The following is a 13,316-nucleotide window of genomic DNA, read 5'->3' as shown; positions in this document are numbered from 1 at the left end:
TTGGAATGAGAAGTGGCGTTTTGAGGAAGAATGGAGGAACAGGAAGAGGTGAGGATAAAAGTTATTAGTGTGGATAGGGTATAGTCCAGTGAGGGATATGATTGGATTTCAGCCAAGGGGATAGTGAGATGTGGCAGCAAAAGGTGATTTCAGTTCTGAATATGCTTCCTCACCAACTGCTTACATGTTACTACAATAATGATAAATATGGACTACTCGTTCAATTTTGATAATTGATTTTATATATGAAGCATTCATGTCCTAAAGTGTATTTTAGAAAGGGCAGACACTTAAAGGCTGCTGTGGTCTCCTGACCACAGATTGAGGCAACCCAGATCAAGCAAACTGTACAGTTGTACTGAAATTACCATTTCATCTAAAAACAGTGAAACCAGACAATTAAGTCACCATCAAGAAATGCAGATTTTGTATTTAATTCACACTTGCATGTTATGTATAGAAGTTGGGAAATGAAAGGTATGAGCAAATTATTGCAGATGCTGGAATCTGTGCTGAAATCAAAAATGCTGGAGATCAGTAGGTCGGCAGCATTCATGGAGATAGACCAAGCTAAAGTTTTGAGTCTAGATGACTCAGAGCATTCAGCTTGGGAAAAACAAAGAAGACAGAATCCAGGGTCCAATCCAATATGGTCCCTGTTTCAGCAGGAAAAGAGAAAGAATACGGATTCATTTACCAAACCAGGAAAGTTTGCAATCTCTCTCGCTGTGCCTTATCTCTTGAAAGAAACACCTGGTTAAAAAACACCTTTTGATAACAACCATTCACCAAGAACACCTGAATTCTAAACATTCACTACCAATGAATCCAAAGATAGACTTGGGTCTCACTTCTGTAACTCAAGAACTCTTAAGAATTTACGTTTGCTTTTATCTTCCTGCTTGAACCAGACAGCTTCAGCCTCCTTAAACTTACGACCTGCGCTCGCAGTGAGTTTGGTTATCTTTTTCCTTGGGATAGTCATTAAGAAGGAGGAATTTTATTTCGTTCAAGAAAACTTTGGTAATTGGCACCTGCACTTTTTAGCGAACTATGCTTTAATTGAAAATTGAAAGTTGTATGCTCAAAAAAAAACTGAGAAAAAGAGTTAAAAACTGAGCTGAATTTTGCCACACCAGCTTGTAACAATGCCAGTAGTTGTTTGTGATAGGATTTCATATTATCTGCCTATCTATCCTCAGTCTCTTTGCCAATTTCATTTTTATCTTCAATTCCCCTGTCAACTTCATTGTATTTGGTCTGATTCTTGGAAAATTCACCCAACATGCATCACACACAAACTTTATTTTCATATTATTTTATTAGCTAATACCCTTGTCATCAAAGGAACTAAGTTTGGTTCCTTCAGCTTTCTGCAAATATTGAAGCGTACCTGCCCTTTGCTTGAAATACCTTAAAAATCACCCATCATTTCAATAGAGTTTCCTGTGAAACAACGGTTCCATTTTGTCCTGACTAGTCCCAATCCGATCCCTGTGAAGTTCGGCTTTTCTAGTTTTGAAGCTCTGACTTAGATTTCTAGGGTGTAAGAATCCGATGCTCATTGAAGTGTCTGATTGAGGCTTAGAGACCCACTCTGAAACTAAGAGGAATGAGTGACTGAATACTGAAAAACATGTTCAAACAACCAGTCTTTATTAATAATAGTTAATGTTCACAAAGACAGACAGATAATTACTAACAAGGGAGAAAGTATATATACATACACACACACACACACACACACACGCAGAAAGACAACTTGTTATAGCACAAATAGTAATCCCAAAATAGTCTATTTGAGACAGTAATCTAAAATGATACAGTCCCCTTGGTACTTACATTACCAAGTCTCTGAATAATCTTGCATAGTGATGGGCTCGCTGGTTAGTCACTCCATCGAGATCCCTTCTTCCATAATCTTCAGTTATTGATTAATGCATTCACTGCAGTACCGAACGAGATGCTGCAACCCTTTTAATTCAAATATCTGCCTCTGTTCCAGTCCACTGAGACCTCCATCCAGATTTTCTCAAAATAAAAAGAGAGTTTGAAAACCATAGGTCCTCATCAAATTCTTCTCAGAGACAATATAAGGCCTATTGATTCTGCAGGAATAAACTGCTGGAGGATGTGGTAGATGCAGGTTCCATTACAATATTTAAGACATTTGTACAGGTACATGAATAGAAAAGTTTTAGAGGGATATGGGCCAAATACAGGCAAGTGGGACTAGTTTAGTTTGGGAAACGTGGTCAGTGTGGATGAGTTGGACAGGAGGGACTGTTTCCATGCTGTACGACTCAAGCTGTTGGCACATTCTTTCATGATGTCTCCTATCTGCCATCAATAAGGTTATACTGCAGATCCATTAAACAAACTCCATCTCCTGAATTCATTCCACGGTTGACCACCCCATGTGCAAGAATATCCAATATCCTGGCTTGTAGGTTAAGTGTCATTGAATACAATCAGAAAATACTCTTATTAAATAATATATCTGCCCTTTCTTTTTGGCAAATGTAACACAAGGAAAAACAGTACTTTAGACAAAAAAGCAGCTGTGAAAGCAACCTGCTTTGACCAGCATGAAAACTAAGCTAAGTAGTCCTTGGAAAAATATAAAATCCACTCTTAATAATATTACTATCGATTACATAATTAATTACTTGACTTAGCCAAAGCACAATCATCCTTGGCTTTAAATCAATTTCTATTAAGTTATTTCAAAAATTCAATTTAGTTCATTCTTCTAAAATCAAGAGCAGAGCAGAAGTGGAAATGCAAAAATATGAAACTGCAAAAATGAGTGATTGCAAACCTCCAGCCTGTCTCTTATTCTCCATTACTAATCTAAGCCTTATGATTCAATGCTCGCTCATACTCAAGTGTTCTCACAGACATTTGGTCCACCTTACTCCCCAGCCCCATATCCGGTGATAACTCCTTTCTGATTGGATCGAGAACATACTGGTCAATCAAGTTCTCCTGAACACATTTCAGAAAGTCCTCCCCCGCCTTTCCCTTTACTCGAACATCATCCCAAATCAATATATGAATCTTGAAGTTCCCCATTATCGCCACTTAACTATTCTTGCACATCTCTGATTTCCCTGCAGATTTGTTCTTTTAACTCTCTCTGGGTAACTAAAGGACCAAGCATGTGATAAGACACTTTATGCTGCTTACCTCCTGAGTAAATGGATACCATCCTTACCCCACAAAAACATTCATTTCGTCCAACAATCCAATGCTTCCCTAATCAGTACAGTCATCCTATTTCCTTTTATTCCTTTGCATTTTTGTTTTCTGAATACTTTGTATCAGTAAATATAATAAGCAACCAGTATACAGAACTTTTAAGCCAAATTCCTACTGTTGTCACCAGATCATTTCCTAGATTATAAAAGGACTAATTTCGGCCACAAAATTGCTCAGAGCTCTAAACTTACTTAGGAAAAATTGCAGCTTTGTTTGACTGTAATTCAGCATCTGCTCCCAATCAACCCAAGTTCTATTGGCATGGACCTCACAACAAGGACATACTTCTGTAGAATGCCTGCTCACAAACATATGAATGGCCTGGACCCAAGAGCCTCAGTAACAGTCAATCAGTTCCTTTAAGCACTAGCAATACCCTTCTCCTGATCTCCTTTTCCAGGTCCAGCCTTTGTATTCACCTTTTCAACTACTGCAATCTCTTCCCTTGCAAAACCTAATCACGTGGGCTTGCTTTGACAGTGTTCCACGACATGTAAACCTGTTTTTGTGATGCATCTTGGATCACCGCATTATTTCTGGCCCACAGTGTGCCAAATCTGGAGTCAGATTGCAAATCCTTTATATACACTGAGCTGTAGAGGAAAACAATTCCAAGAGTTGTTGGGTTGTGGAATTGGGACCAGTACAAGTGAGACTGTTGCTGCAGCCTCTAGCTGAGCCCCAGCTGCTTGCCTATTTGCCCAAGATCATCCAATCAAAAAGCTTGCATCAATTTCACACATCATGGTGTTGGACACCATGATAGTCTTCCCCTGATCACCCCATGGGTTGTGGACTGATAGATTGTTAGCAAATGTAACAGAAGGAAAAACAGCAGCTGTGATACATAGAATAATAGTGAATGAGTGGCATTTTAGAAACATATGAATACATAAGGAGTTGGTTAAACAGTTGGCTGGCAGCTGGTTTGCGATGCAGAGTGACACAACAGCACAGGTTCAATTTCCGCATTGTTGAGGCCACCATTAAGATCCCACATTCTCAGCCTTGCCCCAAAGGTGTGGTGATCCTCAGGTCAAATTCACCTCTAGCTGTGTCTCTCTACTGAAACTGTGGGACCATGGCAACTTTACTTTTCACCAGACATATGCACCCAGACATGTACTTCCTAAATGGTTTCAGAATAACATAACACCATATGGGGGAAGAGGGAAGGAAGTGAAGGACACAGTGGAAAGAAGGGTAAAAGGGAGTAGAGTGGCAAGCAAGTGGAGGGAAAGGATAAAGTGGTAAAGAAGGGGTGGATGGTGAGGTGGGAGAAGAGGGGAAGGGAGGGCAAAATGGAGGGTGCAGAGGTATGTGAGTGAAGGTGGTGGCACTGGGAGAAGGATCATCAATTGATCTATGTTCCTTTTGTAAGACTAAATTCAAAGGGACTGTGACTCCAAGTTCTTGTCCTCATCCCAGAGTCTCCACTCTCGTCCCAGATGTTACTGTCTCCATGAACAATAACACAACAATTTGGGATTTTAAGGTTTTTTTTGCTGAGATTGTGAAACTACAAAACCTTTTATTGTGAAATGCTGTTTTATGTTATTTCAAAATGGAAGTCTCAACTGAGTGATCTAATCAGTCTGTAAAATTGTCACAGGACAGAGGAATTCATCAAGTGTCACTCTGGAAATTAAAGTCCATTGTGGATATAGTGTTTTGCTTTACAGTTAGTTGCAACTCAAATAACATGCACAGATGCTTGCAGGATAGAGGAACAATGCGTAAAGCTCCGATAGATCACAGGGATTCAAGACAGTCACTCACATATACCTTATGTAATTTCAACATTCCATTATAAAATGCAATGCTTACAAGCTGACTACTTAGTGTTAAATGTGTGTGCTTATTCTTTGGAACATACACTCCCCTCCAACTCACCTACTCTGACAAATACACCATCAAGCTGTTCTCCCCTGGTCCCCCCTTGATTCCAGCTCAGTGACAACAAGCACTTTAGCTAAATGAATCAAAACAAACAACTTAGATTTATGGCCTAACTAAACAGGAACAGAAGCTAGACCCTTGTCCCCCCAAACCTTATACAGCTTAGAAAATAAAGCTTATGATAATAGGATGCAGGAACAGAAGTAGCTCATTCAGCCCATTGAATGTACTTTGCCATTCAATTAGTCATAGCTGACTCAATCTTCCTCCTTTCTATAACCATTGATTCCCTCGTCATTAAAAGTCTATTTCAGCCTTAAATATATTTAACAACCCAGTCTCAACAGCTTCTTCAGTGAAGAATTCAACTACAGTTTTAATGTTGCTAACCAATATCCACCCTGGATCAAGGGATTGAACATAGAACTAGATAGTTATTTCTTCAAGTATCACATTATAATTAGGGAAATTTCAAGGAAATAAAATGTTTACTCCTGGAATACAACAAAGCCCATCAAAAGCAAAACTGCCTTTTTAACTTCTGCAGAAATCAGTCTGAGAAGAAAACTATAAATCCAGCAGCTGAAGAATTACTATAGCAATAAACATTTATAGAGTTCTGGTTCTGCTCTAATATCCAACAACTCACCTGCCCTGGCGTCCCTTTAAAATGACGATTCGTTCACTCCGTCGCTGACAATATACGAAACTTCCGGTCGGGTCAGGCGACGGTCCCGTGACGGTGGTGGCGCACGCGCAGTGCGGACTGTCTGAAAATGGCAGCTTCCTAGGAGAGGGAGGGAAGAGAGCGGAGCGGACCGCACTTATACCCGGAGGCGTACCTTCCCTCTCTCTCTGTCTGCTCCCTGTCACCACACAGGCCAATAGGTAACCATCGCCGGAGCAGGGTTCATGTCTGCACAGCTTTCTCGGAGCAGGGGGAACGGGCGCCCCTCCTTAGACCCACTTCACCCCCGCACGCCGCCTGCTCCTCCTCCCTGACTCCCTACTCCCCTCCCATCTCACCACATCTGATACCCCTCCCCCGACCCCATCTCTCCTCCCCGCACCCTCACCTCCTCCATTATCCTTTTCTGCTCCCTTGACCCCTCACCACTTTCGCTGACCCCTTCTGCCCCTGGCTCCCTCCTCTGTTTAGTTCAGACTCAGATCTCAGTGTTTGTGTTGAGAAACTCAGGAAATAAGGAAAATTATTCAATTCTACCCGTTTAGAAAGGAAGGAATTTAGTGCTGTATGTGCCTCTGGGGCATTAGTGTTGAAACTTTCGCTGCCTTCTGTGCCGTAACAGTTTTCTAATATAAGCAAACCTGTATAGCCAAACTGCATGCAGTGAGAATTGTAGCAAGTAGCAGTGAGGTAAATTAGAGTTCATGTTTTGGTGATACAGCTTAGAGAATTGTTTGCCGAGGCACCAGTGGAACGTTCTGTCCTTTGAATAGTATCATGGGTTAATATCCACCTGGAGCTTGCAGATGTGGCCCTCATTTGATGCTGGAAGTCATTCTAGATTGTGTTTCATATGTGAATTGTTAACTTCTATTTATCAGACAGTGATATACATGATATTGAATTACATGACCTGGAGTTGAAAGGCACTGCACTCTGTTTGATTTCTGTTAGGAAAAATAAATGTTTTCTTTATGGTTACAGTCTGCTTAAACTTTGAATTTTTCCTTCCATCTTCCATATCTTTACGATGTCTCTTTTATGTTGCTTTCTTTCCCTTTCTCCACAACCTATGTCTTTCTCCCAGTCTTTACATGTCATATTGTCATTTTTGTCATTCCTTCCATGGTTTTTTAGAGTCATCTTGAAGCAAAAATCAAATTGGATGTCTTGAGGTGCAGGTTATAGTGTGCCTACCTCTGAGCCAGAGGGCCTGGCTTCAAGTCCCAGCTGCTGCTGAGTTGTTAAAACACATCTGAATGGATTATTTTTAAAACACCTTTTCAAAAAAAGGATGAAAACATAGAAACTATTTTCTACAACATTGATTTAATTTTGAGCCTGGGATTGTGTATGAGGGACATAAATTCAATTTGTGGGTGACTAAATTTGGAAAAGTAGTAAACAATGGATAGCAGCACATCTTTAGGAAGGCATAATGGAATTGGTGAAAGGATGGGTAAATGCTGAAAGCAATATTATGTAAAGATGTGAAGTGATTCATTTTGCAAGGAAGCCTGCAGAGAGGTGGCAAAAATGAAATGGCCTAATCTTTCAGTGTAGGAACAGGCTTGAGGGGTCAGCATAAACAATTCTTTAAGGGTAGCAGGACTAGTTGCATGCCTTTTCTTTTAAACAAAATAGATGTGATCCTTGGTTTTATAAATATGCATACAGTACAAAACAAGTTTTGCTAATTCTACAATACATCACTGCTTAAAAAACTCAGCCTATTATTTAACGTTCTAGGCACCACAGTTCAGGGAGGAACTAAATGCTTGGCAAAAGTGCAGAAGTACTGGAGAAAAAAAACTTCAGATGCGTGGAGAGCCCAGAGGAGATTGGACTTTCTTCTGTGTGTGGGTGGGGGGGAGGAGAGTAATAATAACTTATTTTTTTTAAGCTTTTTCTGAAGATGGCTAGAGAGAAACTTTCACTGGCAGTAACGAGAGGGTGGAGTAAAATCACTGTCAAAAGATTTAGGGAGGCAAAATAAAACTTTTCTTCTGAACTGAGTTGTTACAATCTGGAATGCAATTCCTGAGAAGAAGATGGAATCAATCATAACCTTCAAAAGGGAATTGCTAGGGCAGTGGGAAAAGAACGAGGGAGTTGTACTAATCAGATGGTCTTTCAAGGAGCAAAGATGTGGTGAGCTGAATGGGTTCCTTCTCAGCTCTGAGGAGTACATTGTATTTCACTGTTTTGTTATAATTGATTTTGTAGTTGTTGATGTTTGAAGCAGACTGTTAGTGCATTTTTTTTTAAAGTTAATCAAATCTACTTCAGTGCACCAGGTTTTGGTGGTGCCCATAGCTGGATATATAGAAACTGATGGGTTATTGATTTTAAACTTTGTTTCCATTCAAGAATTTTGATAGTTAAGACTTGACTTGCTCGTTTGTGAATATGAAGTGTTAACCTCAATCTGACAATGGATTGCAAAAGTGAACACAACTGTCAGATAATTCTTTAATATCATAAGTAGGGTTTCACCTTTTTAGTGCTTAGTATGCTGTGTCCAAGGGGGTGAAATGTCAAAACATGCTTATTAATTTTAATCTTCAATTTTATATGAAATACTGTGTAAATTTCATCAACCGAATACTACCAATCTGTCTTGTGCTGAGAATTCTTTTTGTCCTTTTGAATTTGAGAAATTCTTGTCGTCAAAATGGTTCAAAATAAGTTTAGATTGAAGCTGATATGCTTCCTAAAGTTATCTGGAAAATTTCATTTTGATTATTATAACTGGAGATATGCTAGCGTTGATGTCCTGTGTCCAGTGATTTTGTAATTTTGCTCATCTATTTGTATAACTTATGGTTTGTTCAATCTAGTCAGATTCTGTTAAGTGCAAAGCATTGATTATAATTGTGTTACTCCTGTGTAATGTTGATATCTTGTTCAAACAGGACAAATACTCATTTAATACCTCAGCCATGTTGTTTTAATCCACCAGTTGATCATCTTATTGGTCCCTGCTCACCCTTACTGTTGATTTGAATTTATTTTTGTACTATTTACCAACTCCTTTGGTGTTGCTCTTCTAAACAGAAGAATACAACATAGGAACAGACTCTGGCCCATTTGCCTGCATGTGGTCTGTATCTCTCTATTCCCTGCCTGTTCATGTCTGTCTAAATACCTCTTAAACATTGCTATTGAATTTGCTTCTATCACCTCCCTTGCAGCATATTCAAAGCACCTCCCACCCTCTGTCTGGGGGGAAATAAATATTGTTTTGCACATCTCCTTTGAACTTCCCCCTCTGACTCTGACTATCCACCCTATCCGTCCCCCTCAATTTTATATACTTCTGAGGTTGGCCCTCAGCCTCTGACACTCTCATGAAAATGATTCGTGTTTGTTTCCCCACCTCTTTTAGTTCAGACACTCCAATCCAGGCAACGTTCTAATAAACATCTTTAGTGCACTCTCCAAAGCCTCCATGTCCTTCCTTTTAGTGTAATGACCAGAACTGTGCGCACTAGTCCAAATGTGACCTACATTTTTATATAACATCAACCTCACTTGCCAACTTTTATATTTAATGCATCAATCGATGAAGGCAAGCATGTGTATGCCTTCTTTATCACCTTATCCATTTGTGTTGTCACTTTCAGAAGCTGTCAACTTGCACCCTAACATTCCTCTGTATATCAACGCGTTTAAGCTTTCTGCCATTTACTGTATACTTTCCTCTTGTATTTGACCTCCCAAAATACATCAATTCACACTTGTCTGGATTAAATTCCATCTGCCATTTCTCTGCCCAGCTTTTCGTCCTGCTATATCCTTTAACAACTTTCCACGCTAGCTACAAATCTGTCCCTAGGAATCACCTCCAATAATTTCCCTACACTGACATAAGGCTCCCTGGCCTAGAATTTTGTGGATTATCCTTGTTGCCCTCCTAAAGAAAGGAACAACATTGGCTGTTCTCCAGGCTTCTGGGATCTTGTCTATGGCTAAGGAGGATACAAAGATCTCTTGTCAAGGCTCCAACAATCTCCTCCCTTGCCTCCCTCCGTATCCTGGGATCAGTCCCATCAGACCCTGGGGAGTTATCTACTTTGTTTTTCAAGGCACCTAACCTTTAATATTGATATGCCTTAGAATATCAACATATCCCTCCCTAATTTTACTGTCATTTATGTCCTTCTGCTTGGTGAATAGCAATGCAAAATACTCATTAAGGGCCTCACCCATTTTCTCTGGCTCCATGCATAAATTCTGTCCTTTGTCCTCAAGTGGACCTACTGTTTCCATAGCTACCCTCTTTGCTCCGAATATACATTAAAAATGCCTTGGGATTCTCCTTAATCCCAAGTGTCCTTGGTTGTTCTTTCCTGTTTCCTTTATATTCCACAAGGGCCTTGTCTGATTTTCATTTTCAGTTTCAGGAAACTTGAATATACTGCCTTTTTCATTTTTTGTCGAAGTTTTCAATATCTCATCGTCAAGGGTTTCCTAATCTTACCATCCTTTTCATTCATGCTGGTCCTGAACTCTGATCAACTGGCCTTTTAAAGGCTCCTATGTCACCCTCAAACTTCAAGCAGCTGTTTCCAATCTCTAATTTTTCCAGTTCCTGTCTAATGCTGTTGTAATCAGCCTTCCCTCAGTTTAGCATTTTTACCTGAGGAATAGTCTTATCCTTATCCTTAACTATCTTAAAACTTGCATAATTATGATCACTGTTCCCACCATGCACTCGCACTGAAACTTTGGTCGCCTGGCTTGGCTTGTTCCCCAATACAGGTTTAGTACAGCCCTTTCCTATTTAGACAACCTAGTATTATGTTCCCACTTTCTCTCACTTGCTTAACCCCCTCCCTATCCCCGTTATTTTCTTTTTATCCCATTCTCCTAGGTTATTTATATTCAGCTTGTGCTTTGCTGTTCTGTAAAGGTAATATGGGGTGGCACAGTGGCTCAGTGGTGAGCACTGCTGCCTCACAGCACCAGGGTCCCAGGTTCAATTCCAGCCTCTGGCGACTGTGCCAACTCCACACAGACATTCTTCCCGTGTCTGCGTGGGTTTCCTCCTACAGTCCAAAGATGTGCAGGTTAGGTGAATCGGCAATGCTAAATTGCCCATAGTTCTAGGTGCATGTGGGAGATGGGTTTGGGTGGGTTACTCTTCGGAGGGTTGGTGTGAACTGGTTGGGCCGGAGGGCCTATTTCCACACTAAGTAATCTAATCTCTGCGAATAACCAGATGTACACAACAGAAATGGACCATTTGTCCCACTGAGTCTATCTCCCTGACAACTATTTGTTCTCCCTCATAGTTATCTTAGTCAGCCTGTTCAGACATGTTATGACACACCAAAACAGGTGGGACTTGAACTGAGTCTTCTGGCCAGAGGTGGGAACACTGCCATGGCGTCCCTCCTCTCATCTGCTTGTCTGATTTCCCCTTAAATGTGACTATATTATCCATTTCAATCACTTTTTGTACTGATGAATTCTAAATTCTTACTCTTTGAAGTTTGAGATTGCCTCTTGGATTTCTTTGTGACTCTGATATCTATATACTCTAGTTATGCTCTTCCTGAAAGCAAGTATTCTCTCCCCTGCTAGTTCTTTCGTAATGTGAATAGGCATGCATATTTAGTATCATTCTAGTAAATCTTCTGTCTTCACCAGCGCCTCCATATCCTCCACAATATAGCCACCAGACTGGCACAATGTATTTGTGTGGTCTAATCAATGTTCAGGGCAATCTTAGCAAAACTGTCTTGCTTTTCATTTCTATTTTTATTCCTTCAGAAATAAAGCCCAATGATGGATTGTTTTTTTTTATGGCTATACTAACCTGTAGTGTAACTTTGTTTGTTCTGGACTCCACCTAAACTTGCACCTTCAAGTAAGAAGGCATTTCCTTATTCTTTCATCAAAACTTTACAATCTCATTTGTGTTGAATTTCACTTGCCTATTATTTGCCCGTTCTAAGTTTGTTCATAATTTGTTATAGTACTCCCTCAGTATTGGTGTCATACGCAATTGCTTAATTTGTGGATTTGATTCAGTGAAAATTGTCAATGTAAATTATAAATAGTGGTGCCAATACTAATTCTTGTGGAGCATCAGGTCCAATCATCTGTCACTCTGAATCCAAAGATGTTCAGGTCCAGTGAATTGTCCATACTAAACTGCCCATCCTGTCAGGTGCATTAGTTGAGAGGTAAATGTAGGGTAGGGGAATGGGTCTGGGTGGGTTACTGTTCGGAGGGTCAGTGCGGCCTTGTTGGCCCGAAGGGCCTGCTTCCATACTGTAGGGACTCTAAACTTTAAAAAAAAATTACTCTTTATTCCCACCATCAAGCTTGTCTTGAAGTCTTGTGGGCATTTAGAATAAGGCAATAAATGTTCACCCAGCTGGTGTCGCACACATCCAATGAATTAAAAAAAAATCAAATGGCAATCCATTCTGGAATTTGTCCACTGAATTTACATGTTCTAAAATTATTCATTTGTCTATTATGGGGCATTTTATTGAAGGCCTTTGTGAAATCCCAGAGAAATCACATAATCTGGATTAACATTGTCAAACGTCGAATGAGTTAGTTCAGCAAGACTTTCCCTTTTGAAATCTATGCTGATTATACTGTATCCTTATTCTTTTCCCTTCTTAAATTTCAATGTCTGAAATTATCTGTGAAGCACATTCAACTTCTTATTTCATTCTCCAGAACCACATCCAGTGCTTCATTGTGCTGGAAAATTCCCAATACACATTTTCCAAAAAAACTTTCCTTCCACTCTCTTTCTATTGTCACTTGATATTAAAGATGATCAAAGATAGTTTTAATCACCACCCTACTTTGTCACATCTTTTGAAATATGCTTGCAGATTTGCTCTTACAACTCAGACCGACCTAGAAAAGTATCTTAATTTTTGCAGTAGTATTGCTCCATTCCTTTCTTCACCTGCCTTCCTGCCTTTTTTTGGCCATGGTCCCTTTTCAGATGATAGATTTTTCTCATGAATTGTTCCTATTACTAACATATTAAAAGAGAGAACTAGGAATGGACCAACCAGTATCCTGCACTAACACCAAGACGTACCCATGAGACATAGAATCTTGTGGGATATGTGAAAAAGATTGTTTTGAGGGACAAAAACCATAGATGTAAGTTTGCTTGCTGAGCTGGAAGGTTCAGTTTCAGATTTTTCATCACCATACTCGGTAACATCATCAATGAGCCTCTGGTGAAGCTCTGGTGTTATGTCCCATTTTGAGAAAATAACTGGAAATGACATCAACACCCAAAGAAATCTAAACACAGAAAATGGGACATAACACCTGTGCTTCACCGGAGGCTCACTGATGTTACCTAGTATGGTTTCAGATGTTTTGTCACTAAACCTTCCAGCTCAGCGAGCAAATCTACATTCCCGGGCCTCCACCTGAGGTACAAATCCTTTCAAAACTTGCTAGACACCATGTGCCAAAT

The 13,316-nt window shown here is 39.9% G+C and overlaps 1 protein-coding gene across 2 annotated transcripts in view; it reads left to right on the top strand.

Annotated features, from left to right (window-relative positions):
• Nucleotides 1-13,316, top strand: part of LOC122564494 (dnaJ homolog subfamily C member 13) — a 150,592-nt gene that overhangs the window by 4,414 nt on the left and 132,862 nt on the right. Inside the window, exon 1 of one of the 2 annotated variants that reach the window (XM_043719454.1) lies at nt 5,864-6,048. The exons of the other annotated variant lie outside the window; for it this stretch is intronic. The gene's annotated coding sequence lies outside the window, so the exon portion shown is untranslated. Of the gene's footprint in view, nt 1-5,863; nt 6,049-13,316 lie in introns of those variants that run through there. 2 annotated transcript variants of the gene reach the window in all.

The sequence above is a fragment of the Chiloscyllium plagiosum genome, chromosome 29 (assembly GCF_004010195.1).
Source record: "Chiloscyllium plagiosum isolate BGI_BamShark_2017 chromosome 29, ASM401019v2, whole genome shotgun sequence".
Taxonomy (NCBI): Eukaryota; Metazoa; Chordata; class Chondrichthyes; order Orectolobiformes; family Hemiscylliidae; genus Chiloscyllium; species Chiloscyllium plagiosum.
Note: the sequence above shows the minus strand (reverse complement) of the source record. Positions and strands in the feature narration are given on the sequence as shown.